Consider the following 26483-nt stretch of genomic DNA (forward strand, 5'->3'; position numbering starts at 1 on the left):
TTGCAGCATGTTATATTCAGGCTGTATGATCTCAACAGGACAGCACAGAAAGGGAACAGACACAGAGGATCAGAAGCAGTCAGGGAACATTAACTGCATACATGCATAATTATTACTACAGTGACCTGATGGAAATTCTGCAAGGAATTCAGAACCTGACTGTGTACAAGGAACATTAAGAATCAAGCCCTTCTTGATCTGTTTTGTGTTTCCCGACATATTTTATCAAGATGATATAATACATAATATAAATAAATACTAATTCATAACAATATCTTGCATTGTGATTGGATCTTTTAGGCAGAAGATGTCTGGGGATTTTGTTAATGAAAAAGCACTATAATAATATATAAAATCAAGCTGAATATCTCCACATTGTGGCCCAGACAAAACAATATAAAAATCACAAAATGGAAGATGAGGGTACTCCGACTGCCACAGTCCACACTGTGGAGTGTTTTGTGTGTTGATTTTGAACTATTATGAAACTATTGTGACAAATTAAGGAGGAAGAACACCAATGGACTTTAATTGTTATGATTCCATTCCACACTATGCATAATGTATACATATTAAATGTTGTGTGACAATTTAATATGATTGACAGGTCAGATTTGTGGACTGTAGATTATGGAGTTTCATGATATGCTGAAATTAATAAAACACAATCCACTGATCCATGGTTTTATAGCAGCCTGTCTCAGTCTAAGGTCAAACTAGAAAAGTTTTCTGACAAGTGCTGTAGGTCTGATTACCTGCTTTTGATGTCAATTAGATGTTTAACTAAATAAGTATGATATAAGCAAGAAGATACTCCAAAAGAAAAATGTAAAAACTACTAATTAAAAACAAAAGTTATGGTAACATAAGTGTCTTTAAGTTTTGCAATAATCCTTCCAGTACTTTTGCATCCCAAAAGACTCCAGATGTGACCAGCCACTGCAAAATGGTAAGTTGTTTATCAGCATTCTACACTGCAAACTGGCACCTGTAATTTCACTCTCACTTTGCATCAGCAGAATTAAAATACCTAGAAAAACCCTACCAAGACAAGTTTCTGTATATTAATGTATAAACACTGATAGTAAAATGTCCATTCTGTCACCCTCAAGGTGAGGTGCACAGCATCAGATTATTCTTCCTTTTCTACTAGTCGTGTGTACTATGATAGAAATGCTTCTTTCTGTAGGATCTTAAGGGTAACTGTCTCAAGCAAAAAGACAAAATATATTAGCTACTTGATAACACTGTTATTAAACAACTGATTTTTTTCTGCTCTTTCAAAGAATATCATCCCAATTTTTATTTTTTTTTTTGTAGTGGCCACAGGCATCTAAGCATGGGCTCTCCCTTGCCCACCAACTGTCTTTTTGAAAATCTAGGTAACAACCATAATCCTGCAATTAATCCTGACCTAATCCTGCAATTTTTACTTGTGTGAGTAATCCTTATTCATGGAGTAGTCTCATTGAAATTATGGGATTGGGTCCTACATAAGTATTACTACTAGATGTTATTTTAAAAAACCAAAACCCCTGTCTACTCATACCAAACACTTGTTACTCCTTGCTATTCTGACCTATTTACATCTTCACTTTATCCTGGAACAGGGAGACTTTTGCTGGGTTGCTTGTTTTTAAAAACGTCCACCAGCTTCTTCACTTTGTTTCACTGTTTTGAATGTCACCAGTGATGAACTCTACAAAATAAGCCACGCTGTACTCAAATGGCAGATATCTTTGTAGAAAGTCACCCCCTTGTTTGTGCTAATTAATCTGATAAAAATACAGCTGGATTATGTAAGATATTGTAAAATTCTTTTGCTCTTTGACTTTGCACTCTCACCTACAATTAATAATAATTAAATATGAACATACATTAAAATAAACTCAAAAGCCAAACAGCTAGAATTTAAGGTGGGCACAGAATTCTTAACTCCATCCTTTGTGCATTAGTATTCTAATACTGTACATATGGCCTGATCCTGACTATTAAAGTCAATATGAGTTTTGCTATTGTGTTCACTTGAAGTAGAATCTGTAACCCTGATCTAAGCTTCACACAAATTAGGTGATACTACCCTGGGTTCACTGTGCTCCATTAAGGATTTGTAATTTATTTGCTACTGTTTGCAATTTATTGGTATTGGAATGGGAATGGTTGAGTGAGTTCTAGGCTCAGCATGTAAAATAAGCTGCCCAAGGTCAGTTGAATCTTAAAAGCCTCTGTTTTTCTAATTTTTCTACGAGGAAAATATATGGAAATTGCTCTTTTGGGCAAGTTCTGCCAACTATCTCTCCCCCGATGGGTGCAATTTTGTGGGTAAGAGCAGAATGATTTCAGGTAATGTGGGTCTCTCATATGAATTACGCACACATCCTAGCTACAAATAGCATGAGGGCAGAATAAATATGTCCCTTATTGTACTTCATAGCTTAGATGGTATATGCTGCAAATGGGCATTTAAACATAATAGGATTTGTATATTATGAATCTTTATTAAAACCCTCAGGCTACTGTTAATATATGGCCAGGGTTTGAGTTGGATTTTTTTGTTTTGTTTTGGGATTTTTTTGGTCTAAATTTATTTAGGATAGTGAGAGTGATACATTGCAATTCCACATTAAGGACCTGATTCAGAAACCACTGAAGTTAATGGGAGGTTTTCCAGTGACTTCAATGGGCTTTGGATCAGACTCTAAGTCCAGGATTTATAACTTGCCAAATAAGAGCCCTCTTCTTGCAAACCCCTTCTATATACATCGCACATGTATGCAGGACTGGGCTGTTAGTTTTAAAAAAGGAACCTGGTTTTGGATGATAGGAGCTCAAAGAAATCACCCAGAGCCAGTATTCTCCCCATCCCCTCATTTCTATAACTTAAATAAAACCAAATAGATTTAAACTGATGGCTTGATTTTGTCATCAGAAAGATATGTGAGTGAGAATTGCTGTGTATCTTGTAAAAACATGCATGTGTAGAACTATTACTGATTTTATAAGATACATGGGAATGTGTGCCTACTTACCTAAGCAGAGAAGTGAGCTCAACATTTACCAAAAAATAAATTAAAAAAATCCACCCTCTGGCTGAGACCTTGTCTGCCAAGTTTTAGTTGTGTATTCTCTTTTCTTTCTTTTTTTGAGGAATATACTCTCCGCTTTTGCACTGAGAGGTGAATATACCCTTTTATTTACAGTGAAGATTTAGAACCAAATTCCACTCTTATTTACATCACTGAAACCCTAATGAGGCGATAAATCAGGGTAAGAATATAGTCAAGGTAACTGGATTGTATGGGTCAAAATTAAAGCAGAATTTGGCCCAGTAGCTGAAAGTATAAACTAAAGACTGACCAAAGTGAAACACAAGATCAGAACATAAATCATGAATTTGATGAAGTTCAAATTCACATCAGGATCTGAACTTCATGACTGTGGCCTGTATCCACAATGGGCAGAACAGAAACACCAAATCCAAACAGCCCTGGGCTTTGATTCCAAACTCCTTGGTTCTGGCCTATCTATAAAGTCCAGAAAATGAAAATGTTGACTGACTTTTAAACCAAAAGGGACAACTAAAACCATTTTAACTTGTCTGAAAATCCTTAATGAGTGGCCTGAAATTCAAAGTTCAGTTAAAATATCTTCCATACGATAGTGATAAACATTTTTTACACTCTGAAGTGTGACATTTTCATGTAAACTATTCATAAAACAAATTGTTTTTTCTGAAATGCACAAATAAAAATATGTTATTTTGTCAAGATATGGATGTGAAAATATTTCAAATTTTACACAACTGGGGACCAATCAAGCAGTACTTGTGCATTGATTTCATTCTGAGTTTGGGTGTTTAAAGGCTGCAGATCTGGGTCTAGTGTTTGAAATAGCATATTTTTTTAACTTAGGGCATGTCTACACTGGAAACTTCAAAGCACTGTCGTGGGAGTGCTCCCGTGGCAATGCTTTGAAGTGCGAGCGTGGTCGCATGTGAGCGCTGGGAGGCAGCTCTCCCAGCACTCCTGGTAATCCACCTCCATCAGGGGATTAGCTCTGAGCGCTAGGAGCCTGTCCACACTAGCGCTTTAAAGCGCTCTGACTTGCTGCGCTCAGGGAGGGGTGATTTTTCACACCCCTGAGCCAGCAAGTTAGAGTGCTATAAAATGTAAGTGTAGCCAAGCCCTTAGCTAAAATGTAATGTGAATTCACTTTTTGTTCCTTAGAATTATTCCTTGAGAAAGAAAAATTGCAGTTGGTATCACGTTGTATGTAACTAGGTAATGCTTAGCATGTTGTTTTCTAGGGGCATTGCTACACTTGCAGATGTAGAGCGCTATGAGTTAAACCTGCCTTCGTAGAGCACAGTAGGGAAACACAGTAGGGAACACACAGCAGTGTGTTCACGCTGACAGCGCACTGGCATAGCCACATTTGCAGCACTTGCAACAGCACTGGGCGCAATGCATTATGGGCAGTTATCCCAGCATGCAAATGACTGCAACGTGCTTTTCACATGGGGGTGGGGTGGAGTGTGACAGGGAGTGTGTTGTGTGTATGGGGGGAGAGTAGGTTTTTGGGGTGCTGAGAGTGTATCAGCATGCAGTCTTGTAAGTTCAGACTCCTCCTCCCCCCCCGCCTGCCTCTCTCTCACTCACTCAAAGCAAACAGTAAATGGTTGCTTTTTCTTCGAGCTGATAAGCAGCTGGCTTCTCCGAAACGGAGCTTTGAAAGGGCATTTCCTCATTCCTGCAGCTGATTTCCAACAATGACAAGAGTGGCTGCTTGACTTAAGGGGATTATGGGACATTTCTGGAGGCTGATCAGAGTGCAATAATGCAACACCTTGTTCACACTGGTGCCATGGTGCTCCAGCGGGGGCGCAACAAACATTATTCCACTTGCCGAGGTGGAGTACTAGCAGCGCTGTAGCTGCGGAGTCAGAGCGCTCTACGTGCCTTGCCACTGTGGACGGGTAGGGAGCTAGTGTGCCCAGGGCTCCTTTATTGCGCTGTAACTCGCAAGTGTAGCCAAGCCCAAGGTATTGTATTTTTCAGTTTCTAAGAGTGTGCTTTCTGCAGAGGCAGCTGCCATTTTGAGAGCTGAAGATGATGCAACATGTTACAAAAGAGATACATTGCTCTCCATTTCTCTTTCACAGATACTTTACTTTTGTCTTTCTTAATTAGTTGTTTTCCTTTCATAAAAATAAAGGTAATTTAGACTGGAAGAACCAACTTTCTCAGTAAAACAGAACCGATAGCTAAAAAGCTGATAAAAGCCTCTAAGACCCTAGTCTCTTATTTGCCTACTTGGGGCATTGGCTGAAATGGGAATCTTAAGTGAGCAGAGACTGCAGAATCAGGTCCTCACCTGTTTAGCTGTAAGCAACTTATTTTTTTATTGCTATTCTATGGAATACTTGCCTAAATATTAAAGGAAATAAAATATCAGTCACTAAAACAGTAGTTGTTTTTATTGGAAAATATTAAAACAAATAGTAATGTTATCATATATAAACTTTAATATCAACCTCCAAGAGGAAAATGATTTCTGATAGTTAGTGGAAACATAACATGAGGAACATTTTGTCTTATAAATAATATTAATACTGAGATGATGCAAGTAGTGAGATTGCCTAATTTAATTTTGCTGACAGAACACATAATGAGAATCTATGGAATATACAGTATAAACCCATTGTCTTGTAAGCAAAGCTAACGTCTCCAAACTGCACAGCAGCAAGTCCATGATTTAATTGTGAAGCTCTTCCCTCATAGGCAGCATTAATTCCATGAACCATGGATGTTAATTATGTTTATATTATAGAGACACAAACTTAATTGTTATCTCTTTTTTTTAAAAGGTGAACACAGACACTTTAAAAAAACAAAATATCTATTTAAATTTTCAAAGCCGTAAGAGGGAATATACATGTAGATTAAAGAATTACCAATAAATAGATTTTAAAACCAAAATATTTGGGAATAATCTCCTCCTTCAGATATGTGACAAGACAGAAGTTCAAAGTTCTCTGTTTTCTTTGAATTTGAACATTTTATATTTTCTCATGTCCTTGTAACCCTCTATTGACCCAACAAAATCGCAACATACAGCAACATTTGAAACAGTAGGATTTTAACACTAGCTTATGTGAGAGGCAGAATCCAGGGGGAAAAATAATACATTTAAGAAAGTAAAATTTGCTGCAGATACTTAATATTCAGAATTCTCAAGCTTGTTGGTTAGTTTCTGTCTGGACAAAAAGGCCATTTATATATTTGTGCTCTCCAGTGCTTAGAGTGAACTGAAAAAAGTGTGTGGGTGGGGTGGGGTGTCTACCTGGGAGCAGCAACTTTGGTAAAATAGTGCTTAAAGTATGCCTTTTAGCAAACCAGCTTAATCCCCTTCCCTCCCCACTTTCTTTCTTGGGTTGTTTGGGGTTTTTTTTGTTTGTATGTTTGGGAGGGGAGGGGTGGACTGGGGGTGATGGGGGTTGTTTTGGCCTGCTCTGCACTTTTAGCACTGGTACTCCATCATTGAATGATAATATAGTAAAACGTAGAATTAGACATCCAGTGCAAATACTCATATTTATGAGTTCAAAATGGACTTTCCACAAATATTCATCAATATTTGCTTAAAACATACTGTTTCTATAAATATTCCTGTCAGTAAAATTATTAGTTAAAATATTTACAGAAAGCAAATAAAAGGGGGCACACACATGGCCAAATCAAATTCAACTTTCTGTCCTAGTAAATACTTGTGGAAACATTTTTAAGTATGTTCCCAGCTTTGCTACGTAATGTGAGTTTCATTGTATGAAACTCAGTGATAAACCAACAAATATATATTAGAAACCTGCAAAAGTTTCCCAAAATAGCTTTTCTGTATAATTACACACACACACAAACTACCTTAAAAGAACATTATAAAGGTTGCAGAGTCAAGCACTCAAAAGCTAGTAAATGCCAGAATTTAAAATTACCTGTGTACCTAAATTTGGCTCCTTTGCGCATATACGTTATGATACTAATTACACAATCAGATACTACATTTCCCCCATCATGTGCTCCAGGACACAAGGGCAGCCTTTCTTCCTGCTTCTCTTGCTTTCCTTAAGCAGGTCCTTCAAGACGGTGCTCCCCACCTGCCTTTCCCCTCACGCCCTTCTGAACTTGTCATCAGACCCATGACCCTCCTTGCCCACCCAAACACGCAACCCATACAATCTCAACACCATGCAGCTGGTCCACCTCCGAACCATGCCCAGAAAACATCTGTACGAACTCGTGCTTCACACCATCCACCTCCTCCCAAGTGGTGGGATCCGTTGGGTCAGTCTGTACTCCACTCTAGTTTCACAGCCTGTCAGAGATATTAGCAGGCAGCTCCTTCATGGAGCCACGAGTGCAGGTGTGTAACTGGCATGGTTTACAAACTTCCCCGACATCTGTCCCTTATATGCCAGGATCTCCCTCTCGCCACAAATCTATGTAGAGTACATAGGTGTGGGAACTAGAGGTGTGGGGGGTGCTGTAGCACCCCAAGGTTTTACGCAAGGCTCCTGCCTGCCAGCCCTGTGCCCAGGGCTCCCAGCTGCCAGCCCCAGCCTTTCCCGCAACCCCAGAAACGCAGCCCAGCTCCTGGCCCCAGCTTGGAGGAGAGTGTCAGACAGAGGTTTCGGGGCTGGCTTTCAGCACCCCCACTATTTAAAAAGTGTTCCAGCACCACTGGTAGAGTGTGTCAGGATGTAGCCCCTGTTCTGGAGGAGCCAGAACCTCTTACTGAGGTTCTTAATGCACTTCTCCTTGCACCTTCTGATCTACTCACACCCCATCATTGGCTCCATAAGTCACAGGACCGCCTCATCAACATCCGCCTGGCACTGGCCAAGATGGCCATCTTTCACACCAGGAGGAGGAAGCTGGATGAAGAGGGGCATACTCTGTGACTGTGGTGCCTATTTCTGATCCAACATCTGCTCATATCTCCAGACAGAATTCCTCTGGGCGTGTCCACTGATGCACTGGACACTTTTGAGGAGCAGTGGTGCTGCCCAGGGTTCTGTGCTTGGTGTCTCCCTCTGTATTCCTGATTTTTAATCTTTGATGTCACTCTTGTTGCTGTTTTCTCCTTTTTGTCCCACATACTCAACTGCATCCCGGGCTTAGTGGCTCCTCCCCTAAGTTGAGGGAATGGGCCTTTAGACTTGTGTGGCCCTAGACCTACCTGTCTCAGTCCTGCAAATAGTACACACCTTTGAACTTCTACAACAAATGAGGCAGCTGTCCTACAGACGATAATCTCCTTCATTACACATCTCTGATTCACCCCACTGCAGGTCCATCCCGTGCATAGAATGAGGCAGGAATCTTGTAGAATAAATAGTATATGATCATGTAATTGAAGACTGTATCATAATGGATACACACAAAGGGGCCAAATGATGGCTGCACAGACAGCCTTAACGCTGGCATTTCCTAATTTGAGGGTTTAGCTTTGCAACCTTAATAACGTTCTTTTAATGTAGCTGTCTTGTATGTAATTTCCTTGTTTTTAAAGAGACAAAAATTGAAAAAACAAATTACATCATGTGGCATCACATCAACACACACGTTTCCTCAGCTGGGCTGGAACCTTTAGATCCACCTCTGATGTCTCTGGCATGTGAGTTCCCAGACAGCTAACACATCCTGTCTTCATCAGACTTGGGTGTCAGCTTGGTGGGCTGAAGAGCTAGCAAGGGTAGCCTCAGCCAAGGCATCGCCCTGCGGATCCTTGGTTAGAGGATTGCCTGGCTCCACCAATTGTCCCAACCATGCTATTTAAGCCAGAAGGAGGCAAAGAAGTTATCTGAGCAACCAGGTGACTCACTGTTGCTGCTGCTGCATTGGACCCTGCTTGCGCCTGATTCCTGCACTCTGTATCCAACCCTGTTCCTCATTCTTGCTCCACTTCTGGCTCCTGCCTTGCCCCTGCCTGTGCTCTTAGTTCCCATTGCGCTCCTGCTCCATGCCTGCTACCTGCCTCTCCTCCAGTTCCTGCTCTTATGCCCCATTTCCGGCCATCAGTTACTAGTCCTGCCTTTGACTCCCAGCTCTGACTTCTGACTCCGAAATTCGGTATCTGATCCTGACTCTGACCCTAACCTTCGATTCCTGGCTCTGATTCTGGCTTGACCCTGCCTCTGGTAGTTGGCAGTTGACTCTGGTACTGACCTTCAACTCCATTCCCCAACCTGAGTGCTGCTTTGCCCACTAGACATGACTCCTGCTCTGACCACTAGGCCAGACCACCAATGCTCCATAACACCACCTCACAGACCTCTGCCACTTGATCTAACAAAGGAGAACAGCCTACTAATACTATCAGTTACTCTATGTGGACCAGCACTAGACGGGGATGAGATACTTTCCCAGTGGGTTTCAGAAATATATGCTAACATCAGAGGAATGGTGAGATTCAGGAATCTTGGGTTCAATCCCAGTCTCTAGACAGGATAGTGTTCTAGTGGACATGGACTCTTCTGCCCATTCCCCACAAGCATGACCTCTCCTGCTTTGTCCCCTCCAACCTGCTCCTGTCTATCCCGAGACAGAATGTGATAACTCAAGGTGAAATTTGATTAAGATAACAGGATTAATACTCCTCTTGTGAAAAGTGCCATGGGACATTTACATAATTACAAGTGGTCAGGAGCTTGGTTATTACCCTCATCTGACAGAGGACACCTCTAGAAGCACAGTGCCTTTAGTGCCATGCTAAAGTACTGACTGAGAAGGAAAACTACCATTTACCAAATCAACAGTACCATCTCCTGCAATTCATATATTTTGTTGGAAGCCTGACCAGGCCCAACTGCTTACTATGAAATCTGCTATCTAGTTTTTTTTTGTTTGTTTGTTTTTTAGTGCAGCAGTGTTTTCAAGCAAAGAGCAAAAGTGAAGCTTTATTTTTGGGTCCATTTCAGAAAAATCACTGTTGGCTTTTATCCTACAGAAGTCTGTGAGCAGCCATGGAAATCTCTGATTTTGAGATGTTTGTGGCCTGGAAGCCAAACCTATTTTTTTACTAGCTCAAACCTTAATTAGCTCTTTGTTTATTTTGATTAACTTGTTCTGTGTTAATGGATATTTACTGAATAAATGCTGGAGAAAAACAAATATTTGTCCTGAGTCCTTTTCTTTTCCCTTGAATTTGGTGATGCATTTTTGAAGCACGTTTCCTCCCTCCTCCCTCCAACAGTGACATGCATAATCCGTACTTCTCGTGCTCACTTGGCAGAAGTAAAACAATTTCCATCTCCCACCCCTCCTATCTTTCAGTAAGAGCAATCAAATGAATTTTCACACTTCACTCAATTGCAAAAGAATTACAGGCACATTGAGAACATTAGACTCAATTTGCTTGCAGGATAATATATTTTTGGTACAACATAAAATTTACAGTATATAAAACTTATCTTGTAAGTGAACAATAGCAGAATAAGGGAACATTACATATATTCAACCTTAAACATACATTTGAAAAGATAGAGAATGTCCAATGCAATAGCATTTGAAAGACAAAGGGGAAAGAACTCCTTAGTACATGGCTAAATGTGCTGTGCCGAGATCAAATAGGAAAATATGCATAGATCAAAGGTGGTACAATGCAAGGCATAATCTAACACTCACCTCAGTTTACACAAAGATCCCCATGATGTGTTGCAGACTTATCTGTACCACTCCACTTGCCAGATGTTAGGAAAAATGCACCATAAGTTAAAAACATCAAGGTATGCTTTGTGGTGCCCCAGATTACATAGCCTTTTTAACTTACTATGGAAACCCTATAGCCCCATAATGAAGCCTGTTCATTTCAAGGTGAATATGAGTGTAACTGTCCCGTATATGGAGAAGAGAATGGAACCTAAAGGAACAAGTGTAATAATTTTACACACAAAAAATTGACTCAACTCACTAGCATAAATTACTTTATACGCTCATTACATTATTTTCAGCATGTATATCAAGCAGTCTTAAAATATTTGGACACTCTAGTCAAAGTTAATATTTGTACATTCAGCTGTAGAAATTAAATCTCAGGGCAGCATATCGCAAATGAAATGAGATATTGAACATTATTGCACTTACAATGTGTACACAGAAGTCTTCCTCTTGTCTCTGTAATCTGTTCAGATGCACATGGAGCAATAGGGACATTGACTCTCTATGGAGAATTAACATTTCTCCTCGAAAGGTGAAAGCTCACTGTGACAGATAAGACAATATCCTGGACAGAGCTTATTGAATTAAGTTTAAGTATTTTAGGAGTTTACTGTATTAAAAATGCAAATGTTGAGGGACTGCATGTAATTCCACAGGGGAGGGGGGCCACAAACCTCCAGGAACTAAGAACAGTAGGGTGTGGTTAGGCAAATTCACTCAGATTTTAACACCTGCAGAGAGCTACCGCTTCCTGGAGAGAAGCTCACATATAGTGGTTCAAACTGGATTCTCCAGGGACCATCAGACAAACAAACGGACTTTTGGATAAATAGTCTAAGTTAAAATTGACTCTAGATCTTCTTTCTGATCCAGCAACCAGACAGGCCTTCTTAGGAAAGGGTTGGAAGGACTTTGGCCTATTGAGGCCCTATAAGACTGAGTTCTCATTCTCAGCAAAAGGAATGATAAACTGGTAACTGCTGGAAAACCCCTGGGTGGGGCTTGAAGAGTGTTCACTGGCCAGAGTGCTTGTTGGAGTGATTTCTGATAAGGTTATTAGCATGCATGTAGGTTCTTCTACTGTTTTTAATGTTTTCTCTGCAATCTTTCACCTTAAGAGTAAAATGTGTTTGCTTATAAAGGGCTGTGTGGTAACCTAACTGTGGCAATTACAGCATGTACCATGTCTGAGGAGAGAAGCGAAGCAGGCCTGTTTAGGCAGTTTGTCTTTTGCTGGGGGTATAACAGTATAGTCAGGAGATTGTGCAGCCTGGAAATACCCTAGTCAGGAGGCAGGGATAGAGATGCATATCTCTACCCAAGAAAGGTGAAAGTAGAGCAGCTTGGAGTTGAGAGTGGGTACTGTCATTGGATCACAGAGAGGCAATAAAGGTACAGTTGCCCTAAACTGTTGCACTTAGCACAGGTTTAGTTTTCCATGGAACACTTAGATGAGGTTGCTAAAGTGCAGCTTTCTAAGGAAGTATACAATACAGGTCCATAAAAAATTGTATTTCACAAACAAATGCAACATGTCACGTCAATATATGTTATATAACAAAAACTAATGATGTTATATCTGAAACTTAATAGTATTTTATACTTTCATACTAGAGTTATCTTGGAAAAAAAAAATCCCACACACCAAACCAACAAAACCAATGGGAACAGTTACAGCATTTAGATACTCTACAGCTGAATGAGAGCAATTATTAAAGATTATGATTAACTAGCAATAGAAAAATCACATTTAACTATTGTTATCAAAATTACCTTTAAAATTAAATGTTGAACAATTTTAATACCAAATTATCTCTTTCACTGCAAAAATCTAGTGTTGTCAATGAAAACATTCCTAAGCACTACATTCATATTAAACATCTCTTGTACATTGTTTTTCCATTGTACCTTCATGTTACACAGTCTGTTTTCACAGCTGAGATACATGAAATTGTATGAAAAACACTACCCCTGCTTTATATTTGGTCCATGCAATCACAGAGGTGGCAAGTTCTGCAACTGTCTTCCTCTTTGCTGATCTGCCTCTGAGGTACAGCAATCTTCTCCCTCATCTCTACCCCTACCTGTGGGATGCTTTCCCTTTTTAAGCTTCCTCCCTCCTGGCAGTGCAAGCCTTACAGGTGTGTCTGATTAAAGCTACCAGAGCCTAGAAGAGCTTATTAGCCACCTCTGTACTAGCGTGAGGGTGTGCCCCCACACAATGAGGAAGAGAGGATTAATGGAACCAAGAGAGGTTGCTATTCTAGTTTTTATCTTTCAATGAAACCTGCATAATGCTAGCTCAAGAAATGGTACTCCTACACAATGATTTACAAAAATGGGACATTTTCCTAACAGCTTTTCCAATCATAATTGGATGGGACTAAACTTATTTTTGATTACAGGACATTACCTTCTGTAGTGACACTAACTAATAAGATATATGTGCCGTAGATTATCATAACTCCTCAGGTTCTTGTTAATGCTATGAGCAGGTACCAGACTCAGCAATTAAGCCAAGCCAACACAGTCCTTTACACATAGGAGATCCAAGTCTGAAGAGTGAATTTAACCCTGGATTTCTTGGTAAGGAGACACTGTACACTGGCACTACACTGAATTGACCTTGGAGACAAGAGCGTTTTGCACCCAGCACTAGCAAACTTTCTGTCCAGTTCACACATGGAAGAAGCTGCATCCAGCACTTCTTGGTCAAGTGGAATATCACCACCATATGGACAATTTGAAGGGAAGAGAATCAAAGATTAAAAAAAGAAATGGACCCTTCAGGATCCTCCTTCCTGAAAACAAGCAATTTAGTATCACCTATAACTCATATGCTTCTACAGCTCAAGTGTTTGTGCCTCCTAAAATCTGAAAATTAGTGAAGGACAATAATCACAACCATGGATCAAATTTCTCAATTCTGTAATGGGTTGAGCAACATCTCCTTCCCCTGACTGAATTTGAAAAAACTGAATTTGGGGGTTGAATTCATGATCAAAATTTATTTTCACAAATGTAGGGTGTTTGAATTCAGACCGATATAGAAACGGGTCTGAGCTGTGAACAGATGGCCAGGCCCTCAAGTAGTATAAGTCAGCATAGCAAGGAAGTGACTCGGAGCAGAATATTCAGATGAAGAATGCATGGAGCAAAGAAAGGACAATCACAATGACTCAGAATAAAATGTTGTTTTAAAACTTTAATCAGAATATATCCGACATCTGAATAGTTACAGGAAAAAAATGAAGAGAAACAGCAAAAAGATTACAAATGTAAGACTATGATGGATACTTGCAGACATGTGTGGGGAGCATAGGGAAATCTTGATTCATAGTGAAGGTGATAGATCATTTGAAATAGGTGTTGGAAGTTGAGATAACTACTTTTTGCATGGTAGTTAGTCTCAGGAGCAGGGTATAAAAATGGATAAAAATCTGTCCTTACTAAAGAAGAGTGGCGCAACACCATCCCTGCAGTAGGATTCAAAATATTTTGCTGGAACAGTGTACAGAGGCTTGGAGTAATGGGAAGGAAAAAATCTACCCTGAAGTGCATGTTACTGATGTTCCAAAACCACTAATTAAGTTAATCTTTCTGAATTAATAAAGTTCTAGCAAATTGCAAAAAGTATGTTTGTTTATCTATAGGGAGATCATCAATACTATGTGACATCTTGGTCATAAGTAAATTCTGAGCTCTCAAGGAAGGAAAAGTACCTTGTTAAAGAGAAAGAACTTTCAACTTCTGGTAACCTCGAAGAAGTTCCAGACCAACCATTCAGTAAGGCCAAATTATACACAACATGTGACTGTTTGTCAAAACAGAGGTAATTCTATTTGTCTTGCCCACTGAAAATTATAAAGATATTTAAAACTTGTTGGGTTGTTAATGAAAGAAACTACATCTAATAATTTTACTACGGATTTATATATAGCTGTGAGGATGGAAAGAAGATAACATTTGATCTTATAAAAGCTATTTTATTTAAAAATTCCTGTTGCTATATGCCTTGGCATTATAATGACTAATCTTTTCATTTTCTCTCTTCTTCAGGGTTGCCATAAGGCTCAGTTCTGAAGTCTTTGCCCAGTCCCCACTCCATCAAAAATTCCATAGATAGAAGTCATCCAGCAAGAGCTTGGCTAAGTGATGGAAAAGTGGGGGAATGAGAACAGTTGTAGTGTGTAAATGCTCTGGCCTGATCTTGCCTCCATAATCAAAGACAATGGAAATTTTGCATAATTTAGGATTGGGCCCCCAAAAGGGAGACAATAGTCATGCAGAAAATAGTCATATAATGAGGTACAACTAGGAGGAATGGGATGAGATTAAGATAGGGAAAATGTAGGCTGAATATCATTAAAACCTTCCTGACAGTGTGCTCTATTATATTAGGAAATAATTTCATTGACTTCAGTGGGAGAACTGACTGAATAAAATCTGAGTAAAGACTGAAGAATCATGGGGCTTTATCAAAAACCCACTTATGTCAGTGGGAGTCTTCCCATTAACTTTGGATCAGGCCTATAGTGAACAGTCTAGGTATGTCACTGAAAATGGTTTAGAAACTGAAATCCTGATGGGAAATTAATCAGAGCATAAACTATTTCCAATAATTTCTGCACACTATGTAGGCAGGGGTGTTAGACAGATATTAATAACACATATCAACAGTTGTTGGTGCTTTGTGCATGTTGTTGAACCCACAGGTTGTTTGTAGATAGCAGAGATTAAATGTACATTAATATTGACTCCATTGTGAACATAAGTTAAAGTGCTGTGAAAAAAATACTCAGTTAAAAATGAAATTCCTTAACAGCTGACATGCTTTTGTATTCCACTAGGTAATCTTTAGAATTTATTTCAGTACTTTACACTGCTGTTCAGCTTATTGCTGTATGTTTCTATTATCAGCAATAAGCTGGCAGTTATTCCTGTGAAGGTTGCTGTTTCCCAGTGAAACTTCCATTGGCCTATTGCCCGAGTCATTGACAAGGTTGCCTGTAGTTCATCAATTTTTCGCTCACTACTAGGTGAGGCTGTAGTCAATGAGGAGTAGTTGTACAGAACTATAGCATTCACATGAGAATGATTTAGTTATACTAAATAAAAGTAATCTGCATTTGTTTAACTACATTTAATAAAACCTCAAACGTGTGTGGGATCAAACTGGCTCCAGAGTGAACTTTTGTTATTCATCCAACATCACAAACTCAGGCAGCTCCATCACTGCGTGGATTGTGATGGATATGGAGCTGCTTTGTAATTTATTAATACTGAATGTTGACCAGGTTATTGAGATGTTTTTTGTATGACTGTGTTAGTTTAATACAACAAGAGACTGCCTGGGGAAAAAAAGGCACAAAGGAAATAATGGCTCAAGATAAGCCACCTCTCCACAAATACTGGAGAGTTGTTAAAGACAATGCCAGGATACTAGGTTTGATGATTTTACCTCCTCTCCAACTAACCAACAAAACTGGCGTGAACCAGGATAGGAAAGGGTCACAAACACAGGAGATCAAAAGAATGCGGGAAGCTTTAAAAATGAACATTCTCTCAAGAAAGGGTGGGAGTAGTTGTGCAGAGAGAGGAGCCAACCAGACACCGGACCTCACTGGGGTGTCTGAAGAAGTTAGGCCTCCCTTGTGTACCAACAGGGGATGGTAAGACAGTCTGTGTAGACTGTTGTTTTAAAATCCTTTTTCTCTAAATGCTTGTTTCTACTATTAAAAAGACAATACTTTGATTTTAACAATATAGTTTGAATACTGGATACCACAGGTTAAAGATTCCCAAAGGGAAGAACCACAAATGCCAGAATTTAGTCAGACCTGCTTGGATAAGAACATTTCATACAGAGGATACTGCAGCCCAAGAGTGGGAGAACTGCAGAATTCCACAATGAAATAGATATAGGATTACACTTGAAAGGGTGCACTCAAGGAGGCCAGGAAGTGGACAACTTGCCCTGAGCTGTGAGGACCCATGGATAATTAATTTATGACACTGCAGCCAGCTTGTCAAATATCTTCGCCATTGGAATAATGGCTGGGAATGGCAGAGTTGATGGCATTTTCTGGACTCACTAATACCATTACATGATCTAAAGGTAACTGTAGTAAGTGGAATCATAATTACTGAGATAGACCTTTGTGTAATTCAGTTAAAAAGATGGGGAAAGTTCCTTACTTACCATTTTTCTTATTTGCAAAGACAGATGATCTTCAAGGCTCCTTTAACATAATGAAGTTTCACCACAATACTATGAAGAACCCTACATAGAAAATTAAAAAAACTGGAGGCTAACTTGAAAGGTGGTGCTTGAAATTCTTGGTAAACATAATGTCCAGTTAGGAACAAACCATGAAAAATGTGAAAATGTTTTGAAATATTATAATTTATTAGCTTAAAACTTCCTGGAGTTATTAAAGCCCCACAGATATTTAGATAAGATACTGGCAAGAAGTGTGGGGACTTACTACAGTTTTTCCACTTTTAGTGAAAGCATATTTTCTACCAGATGTTTGTGAAAACCAAGTGTATTTTGATTCTATTAAAACATCAGCTATATGAGAATCTTTGTCTTCTTATAAGCCCTGATCTTAAGTCCTTCCTCTTGATCAAATATTAAAAGGAGTTTTATTCACTAATTTAATTTTTCCTTTAGATAGAGACTAGGTTTGGATGCATCTCAGGGAAATTTCTAACACATTTTTTCAGGGAAAGGTTTTTATGTTCCTGGAAGTTCCTAGAGCAGCAAAAGCCAGGATCTGAAGGTTTCTTTAAAATTAGCCAAAGAGCCTTGATTTTAAAGCAGAATCCAGTGAATTTCATGTAAAATATCAAAATAATTTTTTTAATGACACTGATAATTGCCATCTCTTACAAAAACAAAAGCAAACCAAATTCATTTGGAAGGATATTCATTTTGTACTCAGGAATAATTGAAACAAGATTTTGAAATTTGCAGTGATGATCACATGCATAATTGCTGATGTCACTGTTTTTCTGAGCTTTCAGTTTATGTCAACAGTTACCAACAATTACCATACACGAGTCTCTGAGATACCAGTTATTTAATATATTATGTGCAAGAAAATAGTGCTGTGATCCTGATACCACTAACTGATTATTCTCAACAAACGCTCATATTTCAATGGTGGAAGGTAGAATTTTCAAAAGCATCTATGTAACTGAAGAGTCTAAGTCCAGTGAAAGTCAGTGGGCATGCCAAGAGAGTTAGTTGCTACTGAAAATGAGCCTTAAGCTCCTAAGTGACCTGAATATTTTTGAACATTTCACCAAAATACTTTCTTTGGTAGCTCATAGTTGTTTGACCTTTCAAGGGTTTTTGATTAACAATGACATGCCTAGGGGTGAAATTCACCTCTGTTCACAGGGACAGCACAAGTAATCTGTACCGCTTAAGACTTACATAAACTTTATTTTTGCTAGGGGTCAGCCAAAGGATCGGGGAAAAGCCATACTGGATCAAACCCCAGGTCCTTCTCAACAGTGACCAGCACCATATGTTGCAAAGGAAAGTGAAAGTAGGTGACTAGACAGCAAATGTGAAAAATTGGAACAGGGGGTGGGGTTAATAGGAGCCTATATAAGAAAAAGACCCCAAAATCGGGACTGTCCCTATAAAATCAGAACATCTGGTTACCCTAAGTGCAAGAAACCCCACAATAAGCAGATATGGGGTGATCTGCCCACCGTGAAGATCTCATCCTAATCCCTGCTAGCTACAGAATGATTTAAACCCTGAGGCATGAGGTTTTAAAACTCTTCAACCCTTTTTGCTAGCTTTAACTACTATAGTTTTGGGTATTCTTGTTATCCAACGTTCAGTCTCTCGTTGAATAGTGTTAAATTCTTGACCTTAATGACATTATGTGGCAATGAGTTCCATTATGGCAATGAGTATGTACTGTATGAAAAAAAGTATTTCCTTTTATCTGTATTGACTTTCTCAACTTTTAGTTTAATCAACTGTTCCTTTGTTCTTATATATTGAGACAGTGAGAACATAAATTCCCAATCTACTCCCAACAGCACTTAAGCATGAACTTATCTTGCATATTGCAAATGGAGACTACAGAACACTGTAATGGGAGGCACTCACCTCTTGAGCACCTCCGGCTGGTACATGTAATATTGTACTCCTTTTCCCGTTCCTGGCACTCCTTTTAGATTGTTAACCTAGCTTGGTGGGTCTTCAGTGACTTGGCCCTCTGGCCAAGTCACAAAGTTCAAATTAACCCCCTCCAGGATAGTGAAGAGTCAAAATGTCTATCTACCCTCACCAGGGTCTTCTGCTTTAGCTCTGGGCCCTTTAAATAGAGACCTTTGCTCAGACTTCTAAACAAGACGTGTCCCGTTCTCAGGACTTAAGCCACTTCACCAGTGGGAACCTGGTTTGCTTTACTATTCCGATTCCAACTCAGGGACCCAATAAACAGCAGCCACATACCGCTCACTTCAATGTGTTTCTAGTTCCCTAGCCTCTTCCCATGGGTCCCCTTATCTTCACCCCTTACCTCAGGGTTAAAGTTCTCAGGTTCTCTTTCTTCCAGCTTAAGCAAATGCAGCCAGAACCCAACTCTGGCTATCCCTTAAGCTCCTGTGGCCAGAGAGGAGAACCCTTCCTTGCCTTTCTGATCCCCACCAGGAACTGACCTGCTGTGGTCCTGCAGCTCCTATCATCTGAGCCTGCTGGACTCTGATTGGCTGCTTCCATGAGGCCTCTCTAGGCTGGCCAGAAGGACTCACCTTTGCTGCTCCTTTCCTGGGGTGGTGTGTAGAAGGAATGTGAGGCCTGCAGCGGAGGGCCAGGAAGGGCCTAGTACACCCTGTCACATGTGGTGACAAACCTTTGTGCAGGAGCCTGGACACTGTCTCTCCAAATGCTGCCTGGTTGTGGCTAGTGCATTTTCATGAGCATACTTTTTTTTAAGAACATTTTTAAACTACTGATTTTTAGTGGTGAATACCTTTTAACCTATCCACATTTTGGTGAGTGTGTGTTTGTGCATGGATGTTTTCTCCTCACTTCATTAGGGTTTATTCTGTATTGTCTCAGACAACCATAATATAAGGACTTCAAGGGCCATATTTTACTCTCAGTTACTCCTGTGCAAGTTCCTAAGGGTGTAAGAGAAAGAAGAATTTGGCCCCAGGTATTTAGGGTGATATGAGCAGAGTCCATTAGAGCTCTTTATAATCCGATTCCTGTCCTACATTGCAACTGGGCATTCTTGCATACATGCATTCCTGTTGCTAGGACCTTTGGAGGATAGGTAGTTTCTTCCAGCATTCTCAGTTTGGCTCTGCAAACAGCTGCTTCATGACTGTACCAGTCATAGCCTGTCTCTCCCTGGCCTGAGGCTGAAAACATTGCCTCTGTGATACTCCTATTTGGCTGAAAAGCAAACTCCCAAAATCAAACTTCTGACGTGCAGATAATTTTGCTGTCACTCTGAGCCTTAGGATTTGGTCATTTCTTTTCATGATCTTCAGGGGTTTGTAACTGTGATGGACCCAATTCTTCCTTAACTTACACTTCATGCAACCCTATGAAGTCAATGGAGTTCCATGTTGTTTCAGTAATGGCAAAATTTGACCTTCTAGCGATTAATGCTTGAAAGCTGCTAGCATAAAAAGTAAGATTGTAGTAAGACTCAAAAAGCCAATACATATGAATTAACATATAAAAGCAAAGACTGGCTGAGAGACCATCTACAGATGTAGTGCAAATATTAAACGCTACAGGTACTTCAGAGTCATGAATCTTAATAGGAAGGTAGTTAGGCTAACTGGAGATGAATGTTCAGGAACAGCAGTTAACCTCATACAGCTCTGGGGTACCATAGGTGAAATCCTGACCAAATGAAGTCAATGGGAGTTTTGCCATTGACTTCAAAGGGGTCAGGATTTCACCCCCTATAGCCTCCAAAAGCACAAGAGTTAGTTCTGATTTGTGTCGGTGGGTGTAGCTAATCAAAGTGATATATTGTTTAGCTAGCAAAAATCAGGTATTAATTAACAGTGAGTGGTGGAGATGTGACGTGCAGAAAATACATGAAAGAGTGGAGCAGACCAGTTTGGAAAGCACAGCAGGCAGAGCAGAGTACACAGAATGAAAGAAAGTAATTGGTTGGGTGGGGTGCTGTCCTGGAGATGGAATTAGGGAAGAAGTGAGATAGTTCAGCTTGCAGGGAGGGAGGCAGTAGGGTTTACTAGAGAGCTCTGATTTTACTGAGCTGTTACAAAGCTATGCTTGCAGGACATCAACAGTATCCGTAATCACAGGTTTCAGAGTAGCAGCCGTGTTAGTCTGTATTCGCAAAAAGAAAAGGAGTACTTGTGGCACCTTAGAGACTAACAAATTTATTAGAGCATAAGCTTTCGTGAGCTACAGCTCACTTCATCGGATGCATTTGGTGGAAAAAACAGAGGAGAGATTTATATACACACACACAGAGAACATGAAACAATGGGTTTATCATACACACTGTAAGGAGAGTGATCACTTAAGATCTCTATCATGCATTCCTACAACTACAATACCCACCTGCTGAAGTGAAGAAACAGATTGACAGAGCCAGAAGAGTACCCAGAAGTCACCTACTACAGGACAGGCCCAACAAAGAAAACAACAGAACGCCACTAGCCATCACCTTCAGCCCCCAACTAAAACCTCTCCAACGCATCATCAAGGATCTACAACCTATCCTGAAGGACGAGCCATCGCTCTCTCAGATCTTGGGAGACAGACCAGTCCTTGCTTACAGACAGCCCCCCAATCTGAAGCAAATACTCATCAGCAACCACACACCACACAACAGAACCACTAACCCAGGAACCTATCCTTGCAACAAAGCCCGTTGCCAACTCTGTCCACATATCTATTCAGGGGATACCATCATAGGGCCTAATCACATCAGCCACACTATCAGAGGCTCGTTCACCTGCGCATCTACCAATGTGATATATGCCATCATGTGCCAGCAATGCCCCTCTGCCATGTACATTGGCCAAACTGGACAGTCTCTACGTAAAAGAATGAATGGACACAAATCAGACGTCAAGAATTATAACATTCAAAAACCAGTTGGAGAACACTTCAATCTCTCTGGTCACTCGATCACAGACCTAAGAGTGGCTATACTTCAACAAAAAAGCTTCAAAAACAGACTCCAACGAGAGACTGCTGAATTGGAATTAATTTGCAAACTGGATACAATTAATTTAGGCTTGAATAGAGACTGGGAATGGATGAGTCATTACACAAAGTAAAACTATTTCCCCATGGTATTTCTCCCTCCCACCCCACCCCCCACTGTTCCTCTGATATTCTTGTTAACTGCTGGAATTAGCCTACCTGCTTGTCACCATGAAAGGTTTTCCTCCTTTCCCCCCCCTGCTGTTGGTGATGGCTTATCTTAAGTGATCACTCTCCTTACAGTGTGTATGATAAACCCATTGTTTCATGTTCTCTGTGTGTGTGTATATAAATCTCTCCTCTGTTTTTTCCACCAAATGCATCCGATGAAGTGAGCTGTAGCTCACGAAAGCTTATGCTCTAATAAATTTGTTAGTCTCTAAGGTGCCACAAGTACTCCTTTTCTTTTTGCGAGTATCCGTAATGTATTTATTTTATTTAAGAATAGGTATTTCTATAACATTCTTCATAGTGATGAGTGAGTAAGTATTCTAGATACATAAATGCAAGGATCAATGCAACATCACAACATGATAAAGTTGTGTCGCAACATAGGGACATGTCAGGACAATATGTCACCACTGATGTGATGATGAAGGGAGAGACAAGGTGGCTGAGGTGATTTCTTCTGTTGGTGAGAGAGAGACAAGCTTTCCAACAGAGGTTTTGTCAGAGACACAGCAGTGCCGCTAAAAGGCACGCAGTGTAGCTGCTGTTTGTCGGCAGGAGAGAGGTCTCCTGCCAACAAAAAACTTCCACCCCCAACTAACGGCACTGTTGCTTTTTGTCGGTAAAACTTTTCCTTTTCAGGGTGTGTGTTTTTTTTAACATACCCTGAACAACAAAAGTTTTACTGATGAAGTTCCAGTGTAGACAAAACCTTACACAGAGCTCTTCTTCAGGTCTGAGAAACGTACTAAAGGCTAGTCTACACTAGCAATGATAAAGCACTGCTGTGGCAGCACTTTAATGTGGCTTGTGTGGTCGCGGCAGAGCACTGGGGGACAGCTCTCCCAGCGCTCTAAAAAAACCACCTCCACGAGGGGCGTAGCTCACAGCGCACGTGCACTGTCTACACTGGCGCTTTACAGCGCTGAAACTTGCTGCACTCAGGGGGGTGTTTTTTCACACCCCTGAGTGAGAAAGTTGCAGCGCTGTAAAATGCCAGTGTAGACAAGCCCTCAGTGTCACAGCTAAATACAAGATGGAACAGATTGTTAAGCACAGTAGTTAACACATATTTTAAGGAGCCATCCAATGTAAGGTGGCCTGTTAACACCCCTCCAGTCATAGGGAGGAAACAGGGTGGGGATGGGGAAGCAGCTGGGGGTGGAGTGGGTTGTTAGTGGGTTATAGATTGTTGTATTAAGCCATAAATCCAGTGTCTCTATTCAGTCCATGATTTTTAGTGTCTAGCAAAGTTATGAATTTAAGCTCCCAAGCTCATCGTTTGAAAGTATTATGCAGGTTTCCTTTGAGGATGAGGACTGATACATCAATACATTGCAGTTAATGGTATCTGTCCAATGCAACGAGAGGCCTGGCCTTGAGAGAGATGGGAAGAGCTAGATTAAGATAGAGATGGAATGGATGGCCTGAGCCACAGAGAACAGCATGAGGAGTGGGTTTGCCCAGCCTGGAAAGAGCAGCCTGCAGAGAGCATGGCTGGGAATGGAAAGAAGTGGCCTGAGCTGTAGAGAGTAGTATGGAATGTCAGCAGCTCAGGCTGGGGTCAGAGAATGACAGTTGGAGAAGAGCAATCCAAAAGCCTGGATCTGAGCATCCCCAAACTTTGGTGTAGTTTGGATCCGGATTTGGATGTGAACTTTGCAGCTTGAGCAGGCCAGTCGCTAAAAAACAAGCTGACTTTTTGGCAGCCTTCTTTGGATAATGATCTGCAGTGTGAATCAGCCCTTGCAAACAAATGCAATTTCTCCTATGCCTGTCAAATTGTTGGAGGTGGGGAGAAAAAAAAGAGACAAAATAATTCAATTTCTGCATGTGTCCCTGCCCCATTCCCTCCCACCCCATGCACAAACCCTGTAAGCTCATATCAGCAAATGAAAGGCACGATCCAGGCTGCTGTTGCCTTTTGGATCTGATTGTGTGTGCTGAAGCAAAGCAATCTCTTGTTGCTAGCAGCCAGGCTGTCTGAGGAAGGTAGCAGTGCGCTCTCTCACTTTGTCTTGGCAGGGCACAGCCATCAGACGAAGTGGGAGGAAGAAACATTAACTCCAACAGCTGTTTCTTGACCCCGGCTGTCAGTCTGCCCGAGAATACATTTTTGGAGAGTCCCATTCGAAAACAAAGAGGGAGTTTTCGGGCGCGGAGAAGTTGGGTGACCCAAGGGGCCGCAGCCCAAGGCAGCAGGGGAGGCGCTGCTCGCGCTTCACACGCAGACTGCCTGCCTCTGCTGTGCGCAGGCAGGATGGAGCAAAGTAACTTGAAAGCTCCCCACTCGGCTCCCTTGCCTGCAGCCTCCCCTCCGCCCCCCCCCAACGCGCGCGCGCGCACACACACACACACACACACATCCAGCACCAGTGCTAAAAGCCGTAGCTAGACTACAGTAATTCCCCAGCATGGGCGGCTTGAAACTGCTCGGGCTGAATAGCATTTGCTGTTCCGTCCCCGCGCCCGCCTCCCGCCGTCCCTGCAAGAGCCGCTCTCTCGATCTCTTGGAAGTTGTGCTGACACAGTCTCGCTGCCACAAGAAGTTTGTCAACATCAAACTTACCCTGTGCGCGGTACGTTCACCTTCCGCCAGCATTTTCTCTATTAAAACAGCAGCAACCACTCGCCATGCCATGTCTCTTTCATGCACAGAGAAAGCGGGGGGGGGGGGGGGATCGACTTGTTAGCAATGGCGCATTCGATTGTCCTCAGCAGCTCGATCTGAGCAAGCTGAGGGGGGGACAAGAAGAACCCATAGATTTAGTTGCAGTTTTTGTCCAACAGTTTGACGTGGGTTTTTTATATGCATGGGAAGTGGCAAGCAGCCTTTGCTTTTTAGAGTGGAACAGAGGTTACATGGAAACAGTGGCATGGCAAACTCAGGGATGTTATTCATCACAGACATCTGCTTGCAAAGCATTTGCTCTGGCCACCCTTTGAACAAAGAGAGAGGGGTCGAAAACAGCTTCTCCTGCTTCTTGAAAATGAACACAAATATTTGTGAGTGGAGATTAGTATTATTTTCACTATGAACGAGCAGTTACTTTGCCACCTTGATTAGCCTGATACAGTATAAAAACTTTCACTGAGTCACTGTCCTAATCTGATATAGGAACAGGTTTGCTGCAAGTTGCTGCTACATAATTTTTAGTGTTTTTTTTTAACTGACTTGATGCTCTTGGAGTTCCCCCTAGGCTTTTTAAAAGGAAGATTTAACACTTTGCATTCCTAAGAACGCATGCTGTGCGTGCAGAGCCCTGTGCTGTAGCGCAGTCTACTTGAAAATAATGGGCCTGCTTTGCAAAGCCATGACCCTGGGCGTGCATGAAGTCATGACATGAAGGGGTTAAGGAGGGAACAAAATGAAACAAGCATTTAATTGGTCCCAAACTATGACGCTGTAAAATTATTAGCAACTGTTCTTTCCCCTCCCCCATTTAACTTTTTATTTAGTTATTTTTTACAGTAGTCAATTGCAACTACATAGAAAGCATGTATCTATAGCTATAGAGAGAGAGAGATAATCTGTTCTAAAGAAAAGGAGTACTTGTGGCACCTTAGAGACTAACAAATTTATTAGAGCATAAGCTTTCATGAGCTACAGCTCACTTCATCGGATGCATTGCATTTGTTAGTCTCTAAGGTGCCACAAGTACTCCTTTTCTTTTTGCGAATACAGACTAACACGGCTGCTACTCTAAAATCTGTTCCAAAGATAAGTGCTTGCTCCTGTGAGATGCTGAGCATTCTCCTCCAATCTAAAGAAGCACTTAAAGCGTAGGTTTACCTCTGAAGAACTAAGTAGTCTCATTGACAGAGTGCTGAACACCTTCATAAATGAGACCCTTAAAGAAGATCACAGAAGTCTCTGCACAACACCCATATCTCCCTTGATAGATTGGTGTCCCAAACATGCCATACTAAATCCTACTAACATTGCCTAATTATGATGGTGCAACCAGCTCATCAGGCCTAAAAAAGGAGAAAGGAACTAGGAAGAAAAGCTGAATATTAAAATGAACATGTTTATGTGTGTTGCGGAAGGAGGGTTGAGGAGGAGTATTTTGAGTAGGCTCAAAAGATGAGATTTCTCTCAGTAACTGTCAGTAAACGTCAATTTCGGCACACACATAAATTGATGAAAAATATTTCCATTGATAAATTTACAGATAGGTAAAGTACGAAAAATGCTGCTTAAGGACTTAATTGAATTTGATTTAAGGATATTTATTTTGACACATGCTGACAATTTGACAATTAACAGTTATGAAACAGTTATGAAACTTTTTGAATCTCAATGTCTATTGTCTTTAAATAGTTATTCTGACTCCCCCCCCAGAATTTCTCCCAACTTAAAA

The 26483-nt window shown here is 40.8% G+C and overlaps 1 long non-coding RNA gene across 2 annotated transcripts in view; it reads right to left on the minus strand.

The window, feature by feature from the left end:
* Positions 1-24975, minus strand: part of LOC122460249 — a 49729-nt gene extending 24754 nt beyond the window's left edge. The window contains exons 1-3 of one of the 2 annotated variants that reach the window (XR_006281444.1): positions 24685-24975; positions 16918-16998; positions 8264-10917 (exon numbers count right to left, since the gene is read on the minus strand). This is a non-coding gene — a long non-coding RNA (uncharacterized LOC122460249). The remainder of the gene's footprint in view (positions 1-8263; positions 10918-16917; positions 16999-24684) is intronic. The other variant, XR_006281443.1, reaches the window with a different exon arrangement.
* Positions 24976-26483: the final 1508 nt, after the last annotated feature.

Source organism: Dermochelys coriacea, chromosome 5 (assembly GCF_009764565.3).
Source record: "Dermochelys coriacea isolate rDerCor1 chromosome 5, rDerCor1.pri.v4, whole genome shotgun sequence".
NCBI lineage: Eukaryota > Metazoa > Chordata > Testudines > Dermochelyidae > Dermochelys > Dermochelys coriacea.